At 35.8% G+C, this 7,738-nt stretch overlaps 1 long non-coding RNA gene across 1 annotated transcript; it reads left to right on the forward strand.

Annotated features, from left to right (window-relative positions):
* Positions 1-4,541: 4,541 nt before the first annotated feature.
* LOC145429863 (uncharacterized) lies at positions 4,542-6,017 on the forward strand. Its single transcript, XR_013910194.1, has 3 exons — positions 4,542-4,569; positions 5,584-5,673; positions 5,756-6,017. It is a non-coding gene; the product is annotated as an uncharacterized LOC145429863 (long non-coding RNA).
* The last annotated feature ends 1,721 nt before the right edge of the window (positions 6,018-7,738 follow it).

A 7,738-nucleotide genomic window follows, 5' to 3' on the forward strand; every position in this document is an offset into this window, starting at 1 on the left:
CGCTCAAAAATCTGTCACGTTTTAGTACGACTTTGCTAAGCTACGAAGCCGCACCACTTGATGGATTGTTGGAGCATTATTGCTATTTATTGTAGGCAGGAGCCTCGCGGAGTGATACGTACTGTGCTTCAACATAATATCACCGTATTGTGTGTCTATAACCTCTTTTTAAGTTTTGTGGATATTATACATGGTTATGCTGAGGATATGTCGGCCAGTTTCCACTGGAAATGCCTTTTGGTTAAACTGTCAGCAGGGAATTTGCACTGTTACATTTTTATATAACTTTAAATGCACATAAAAAACAGCTGCTTGTTTAAGTGAAAATACATTAATGGGGTTTTTTGCACTAATAAAGTTGTGGAGTTGTAAAGTATTTTGTCTAGTGTCAATTATACCGTCAGTTATATCGTTATCGCAAATTTTCAAATGTATATCGTGATAAATATTTTTGGTCATGTCGCCCTGCTCTACTCCTCCCTCATTCTACTCACCGTGACACAATCAGCCAAGGTTTCTGGTGAACCTCGTGTGATTAGGTAGGGGATCAATAGGGGATCCATGTCCCTCTTGGGGACACTTCATAGGGCTTCAATCTGGGACTCTGCACCTGGATGACTGAGAACCTTCACAGACATGAGAAGGATTCTCCTGGCAACCCTTGAACTTTGACGTTTAGCAACTGAGGCCTTTGAAGTATAGCTCGTGGGTTTCTCTGAACATTGCCCAATCTGACCTTGGGGTTACCTTTTGCTGGGACATTTGACATTTAGTGACAGCGTCATTGTGTTAAAACACATTTGAATGCTCCTGCCCAACAATTACAATTATTTCATAAAGTGCATTTGTTTAGCAGTGCCTGGCTACTTACACTTTTAATTCCTATGGAACCAATAAGAGTGTATTTAGTTTCTCACTGTATAGTCCTGTGGGGGGAAAATCTTTTTCGCATGGCTGCATATCTAATTCCATTCTCACAAATGTGACAGTCATATCACTATGAACTCATACAAACACATTTCTTACCAGGAACAACTCAAGAATTCATTAAAGAATAAATTTTAACCAGATTGTTTAAATTTTTTTCAACGTTAAACTGAATGGAGTTCAATCTCACTCTGACTTAATAATGTTCTGCACAACTTTTCTTGTCATTAATATTTAACACTACGTTCTGTACCTGAGGAGCAGAGGGGGAGATTGTTACGATATTTCCCATTTTGTTGGATTCTGAATTCACAGAATTAGTGCTAAACTATTTAGTTTCTTCAGAGCTTCAGAGATAGACAGACATAAATGGCTACAACCACAGGGTATTACATATTCAACTACACTGATCTCAGTATATTTGTCTTAAGAGTAATAAGCTTTCCAATTTCCTTTTTAAGAAGCTCATTTATAGCAGAATTATCCTATTTGTTGTTACAATACTCCAAAACATTTGTGAGAAAATGCTCAGTCATTCATTATTGCTGTCCATTCAGTGATGATTCATTGTCAATACCTGGGGAGAACAGAGAGGAAAAGCAATCTCCAGCAGAGCATGTATTCCTCTGCAAGACTTCACGTATAAATAATAGATAATGACCTTTGGTAGACACTTGCTCTGAACTGCGGGTGTCCAACTTTAACTGAATATTTCTGTGGTGTCAGCCGCATAGGGCTGCTGGGTTTAGAAAGGAGCCTTGCCACAAAGATAAGTATTCTAGCCATTACTGTAACTCAATGGAAAGCATGCTGCCCTCTTATAAATTTATAATATACACAAGGATCCAACCAGCATATCACTGTTAGCCCTGTGTGGGTTGGTTATGGCCTTTCATTTTGGCAGATCCTCAGTAAGCTGCGCTTTCTTTCCTCATACAACTTAGGACGAGAACTGCAGTAACATCAGGACTAAAATCCCGTAGCTGCTTTATAGGAATTAGACCTTTTGATATAATGTGATTTGTTCTTTCTTGTAGGCATCAAAACTGCTGCTTATTGGTGGTATATAATTTATGACTCTAACAAGACATTAAACTCAACCACACCCAGCTTTTGGTCACCATCGCAGAATGTGTGCATGAAGTGTCTCAGAAGGTCTTTTTTTCCTTTTGTCGGCTCCATTTTTATGTGACATTTCATCGCTGTTGACAAAATACATGGTTGGCAATAAATTATAAAACACAAAGGCTTTCCCCCCAAAAGTTTGAAACCTCTATTTCTTTAAATGGTTTGTTATAAACCTAAGTAGCAACCAACCTAGACAAATTCATTCAGGGAGAAGAAAATATGCCCCAGGCTTCCAGAATATCTTTCAGGGCATAGGAAGTCAGTCCTAACAGGACAAGACTTCTCAGTGACACATTTTTAACCTACTTTCGAGAAAAGAATTTGACAACTTCTCTAACTCAGGGAATTTTGTTCTCTGCTAAAGCCTATGTCAGGTGATCTAACATTTTAGGAGGAAGAGAAACAATACTCAAGAAATCTGTAATCACATAATTAAAATTAAGAAACAGTAACTTTTTGTTGAACAGCAAAAAATGGAGAAAAAAAAAATCCATTGCCACACTTCTTTCTAAATCATTGCTTAAATTTAAAACATCTTTTGATTTTGCAAGTGTATGACTTCAAATAGATGGTTCACATTACTTTGGGAAGCCTGCAGTGCTAAAGAATTAATCACAGCATTTTCTTCAACAGCGAAGATCAAGTATCTCCACCAGTGAGAGTGTTTCACATTAGGGAATGCATTAAAAATTCATGAACTCCATCTCCCAGCTGGACCTTTGGCATTTTGTTGGCAATTCATTTCCCACAAAACTAAGATTAAACTGGGGTCTCCAATGGCTTTGTTAGTCTGGCTTTTTTTTTTGTACTGTGAATTAAAGACTGAGATATAAACAAAGAAATTAAACACGAGTTTGCTGTAAATAGCCTTAGTTGCAATATTCAAGATCAATCATTACAGCAGCGATGATGACTGTTCTTAGTGATTGTTCTTTTGTCGACATTACAAAAAGTGATCTGCTGAAAACTTCCAACGACCGACATTTCTGTATTTTTGTTCACTTGTCTGAATTTTCAAAAGATGTCTCAACAATGAAGTTTTTCCAAGTACTTTTTTTTTCTATTTTTAAAACAGGGATGCTAATTTCACACAATCCAGTTGTCATATTTAATTGGAGAAGACGCTGGGGTAAACAAAAGTTCAAGTTGCACAGAAATAACTTTTTCAACAGTGTAAAAAAAGACCTTTTCCTATAGGTAGTACTATGCATGAACAAGAATCAACCTTTAAAATGGTTAAAATTAATTCAAACTAGATTTCAGACACATACAGTCTCTCCATTACAGTAAATAAATAAACAACAAAACATTGACAACATCATAAAAACGTAATTATTAGTAATTGTGACACAAATGTGTTCTTATACCAAATACCTTGTGTGACGTACAGCAGGCCATTGTAACAGTATTTTGGAATCTATTCATTGACACATGAATTTAGACATAAAATTCAGCAGTACAACATGAAACAGATCCACGTTACTACTCATGGACATGGATAGCTCTTCTCCATCTTGGAAGCTTCATAAAAATCCTGAAAAGCTTTTTTTAAGTTTTGATTTAACAAGACCAAACAGTACAGCAGTGTTGGGGTTGTTTCTCAAAAAAGAAATGTATTACACAAACGTATTAGGCATTACTTATTACACAAGTAATGGTTTACCTTACTTAATTGCTCATCACAGTAAGTACTTTGTTACACTACATGGTTATGTCACTCATAGCCTGAAATGCATTGTCACGTAAATACAAGTTACCGGTAACAAAATACACTTCATCCAGGTGCCAATTTAGCTCACCTGCACTCTAAAAAATATTCATGGTGTTTGTAGGTAGAACTTAACAAAAAAGCATTTTTCTACTTAAAAAAGTAAGTTGTCTACATGTACACGTTTCAGTGAGTTGACTAATCAATGTTATAAGTCAGTGCAACACAGAAATTAATAAACACCTCCTTAACTTAAATGTTTGAGTATATTGAACAAAATACTTTTGTCATCAATCAACAACACAAAATATTAAGTTTGTGTAACATGTAAAAGTGAGCTTGAACATCCTTCGTGTTTGACCTGCCCATAACTGGACCATAACGAAAAAATAATTACAACTGCCATAAAAAAAGACGGAACGGAAAAAAACTGAGGTTGGCACCACTACCTGGTAAGTTTCTTGTTTTATAGTCTTTTATAAATATGTACTAGTTACAGGAATTTACTGCTTAAGTTTAGTCTGACAATGGCAGCTACATGATGTGAATTGACACTCTGTGTTATGCTAGTTGTTACTCTATAAAAGTATAAAAGAGCGTTTGTATTTTTTCCTGTTATTAATGAAATCTGTCAATTAAATCTGTCACTCTGGTGGTTACTTTGGTTAGCCATAGGTGTGTATGAGACCATGCATACAGCAGAGGGTAACCCCGTAGCATATGTTCGTATCATCACAGGCGTAGCAGTTGTCTGCATTCTTATCACTTTGTGGGAGGAGAGGTGTGTTTCCCCTAGACTGTGTTCGGTGAGTTAACTAAGCATTGAATTTCAAAATAGATTAATTACAAGTTATATTTGTACACTTTAAATTTGATGGTTTTAATCATAGTTTAGCATAGTAAAGTTGCTAAAGTTAAAGTTGTTAGCTAGCTTTCTTTTAGCTTGCAAACGTTCCTCGCAATTGTCAATTTTTCCACTTATACTTAAAATTTGTCACTTGTCAGGGTGCATTTGGTTAGCTGATAGACCTTGCAGACAGCACAGCATGTTCAATTTGAACCTGTATATGTTCAAATTAACCAGTCAGCAGCTGCCTGCATTTTTATCTACCATGGTGTCAGAGTAAATTTGTGTTTCGACGGTCTTGGGTGAGGTAACTAATTACTGACAGAGTGTGAGTAAAAGTATTTCTATCAAATGTATTGATATTTTAAGCTCAAATGTGAAATATGCCTGAGGTTAAAGTTAGTTGACCTAGCAAGAAAAAAACAAAATTGTGTGTGTGCACATAAGACTTGCTTTCGTTACCTTCTGTAATTGTAAGCATAATGTGAAGTGTGGGATTGTAGCATGTCAACAGTGGTCTTCAAATAATTAAAAAGAAAATTCTCTCACACATTTGGATATGACACAATTTTTCCAATTTTAAATTACAGTCTGTAGATTGATTTATTTATTTAGTTTTTGGATTCATCTTTTCAGTGTTTCATTGTGGTGTTTTAGAGAAGGTTTTATACTTAAAATAACTTAACTCAAAAGCCTTGGTAAGCCTTTGTAGTCTTTTATAGTCCTTAGAGCTCAACAAAAACTGTTTGAAATAGTCTCCAAATCTAGGTTACATTTACTTTCACTCACCTTAACCTACTGCTAGCAAAGGGTGCATTGAAAGCAGGGCAGTATGTAACAGATTAAATTCAAGTTATAAAAATTTAATTGTTTATTTGTTAAAAACAAAAATTAAATCAATAATTAGCAAAACGCTAGTCCTATGAATGTAATGTGTTTGACTTTTGGCCTAGTAAACTTTTTTATTCTCCAGAGTTCGGTGGAAACAAGAAGAGAGGTCGCAATCCGTTGCCTGGTGGTGTATTTGAAAGAGAAAGAAGAGGATCTCTTCAGAGAACAGCTGGTAGGTAAATCTCACATTGTTTTGTTATATTTTTAAATAGCATATAAAATACCGACATGTTTCTTTTTAACCTACTTGCCAGGATGGTGAAGAACAGTTCTCAGAAGAAGTGGTAAAGATCGTAGTCACCAGACGTGCAGCAGTGTCTCTTCCAGCCGTCGCTAAAATTGTGATTGAAGGAACAGCTGTCCTGGAAGACCTTGATGTGCCCAGAGCATGTGCCTTAATGATGGGACTTATATACGCTCTCAATCTGAGCTACCCCAAACAAGTAAAGAACACTCTAGAGGTATTCCAGAAGGTGTTTCTGGAACTTGATGGGCTTAAAGCCAGCCAACGGGTAATGTCTCTTAACCCTTTAGAGCCGATCGGAGCGGGAACGCTCTGTTATGCGTAACAATTTTTAAATCCCAGTAGCACTGCAACCACGTAAGCTAGCACAAAAAATTTTTTTGCATATGAAACCGGAGGAGTTGTACTTACATCTGATGCCATCAGCTTGTCCTAGGTCACGGTTTCCTTCCACATAAAGCTTTGCAAAAACTGCATAAAAAGCGCTTGCAGGAACAAAAACATAATATTCCAGAAACACGCTTTACCGATCTGATCAGCTGTTCAAAACACTTCCTACGTTGGAATAGACGTCAGCGCGAACTTTTGCATTTCCGCCATTACCTGCCCGAAACCGGAAGTGACGTCATTTTCGCGGAAATGTAGTCTTTTTTGCGATCAGGGCCTCAGAGCCTATACTGCTCTTTTTAAAAGTTATCTTTGACTTTATGACTTTCTGTGTCGTTTCTGGGATGCTTAGGACTCATATTGCACTGCTGGAAATAGTTTATTTTGATGCATATGCTGCTTTTTTGCAAATTTGCAGTATAATATTTATTTTCGTTTTTCCTGCAGTGTATAAAAATTGGTGTATTTCAAAAATAGAACTATGAAGACACTCAAAATAAATTTCCTGTGGTAGGAAACTATTTTGTGCAACTTTTTTGTATTTACAGTTTTGAGGGATAAGACTCTTAAATTTCTCTAACTACAAATATATGTTAAAAAATCAAAAACGATTTTCAATTTTTTTGTAGTTTATTGCACTTTTTTGCAATTTATGTAATTACTATGCACTTAATGAATACATATTATTAAAATCTGGGCTATAATGGTTGTATTGATGTATAGCAACTTGAAATGCTCCCAAAAATGGCTCCACAGCATGTAAAAATATAATATAAGCTCTGGCGGACTTGGTTCTATGGTAGGTCTTAAAGGGTTAAGTACAAACTTAGTGGTTCTCAAAGTCGGTCATCAGGCCCCACTGCTCTGCTTGTTTCTATTAATAACTAAACACTGTTGATTGGCTGGTGTGTTCAGTTAATCAGAAGTTGTAGACACCATTGTGGATGAAGAAAAACGAAGTGAATTGGTATGTTTTAGCTTCTGATTCAACACACCTTGTCCAAGTAATAAACATGCTACATTTTCTTTTGTTACTGAGGTTGTTTGCGGAGGAATTGTACTGAAATATATTATTGTTTTTGCCCACTCATTTATAATTAAAGGGCTGCTGTAATGTTTGATTTATGTTGTATGACACAGAAGTGTATTACTTCGAAAATGTTATGCAATAAACTGTTTCATCAGCTGGAATAATTTAAATGGCTATGTTTGCATGGATAATTGTGAGTAGGATATATGTAAAAAAGTAAGTTAGATTAACTCAACTAATGTAATTTGTCAACTCAATATTACCAGAAATTCTAAATTAATATTAGGTTGCTTAAACTTAATTATGCTTTTACAGGTCAAAGTAAATCATGTTGGTTTGTTGAACCAGTTGAGTTAGCCAAACCTAAAAATTACTTGCTGGATTTACTTAATAATATGCAAAATTTGTAACTTAAAAAGCTGAGTGGAAATTGTTACCTCAATTTTTTTAAGTTGAGCCAACAAAACATTTTTTAGAGTGTGGTTGCTCTGGCTGCTTAGCTGGGAATGACCTAAACTGAGCTTTGAAATCACTCTGGGTTCATTGGTAGCTTTGTGTTCAGATGCCACAGATGCT

Source organism: Astatotilapia calliptera, chromosome 7, assembly GCF_964374335.1.
Source record: "Astatotilapia calliptera chromosome 7, fAstCal68.1, whole genome shotgun sequence".
NCBI lineage: Eukaryota > Metazoa > Chordata > Actinopteri > Cichliformes > Cichlidae > Astatotilapia > Astatotilapia calliptera.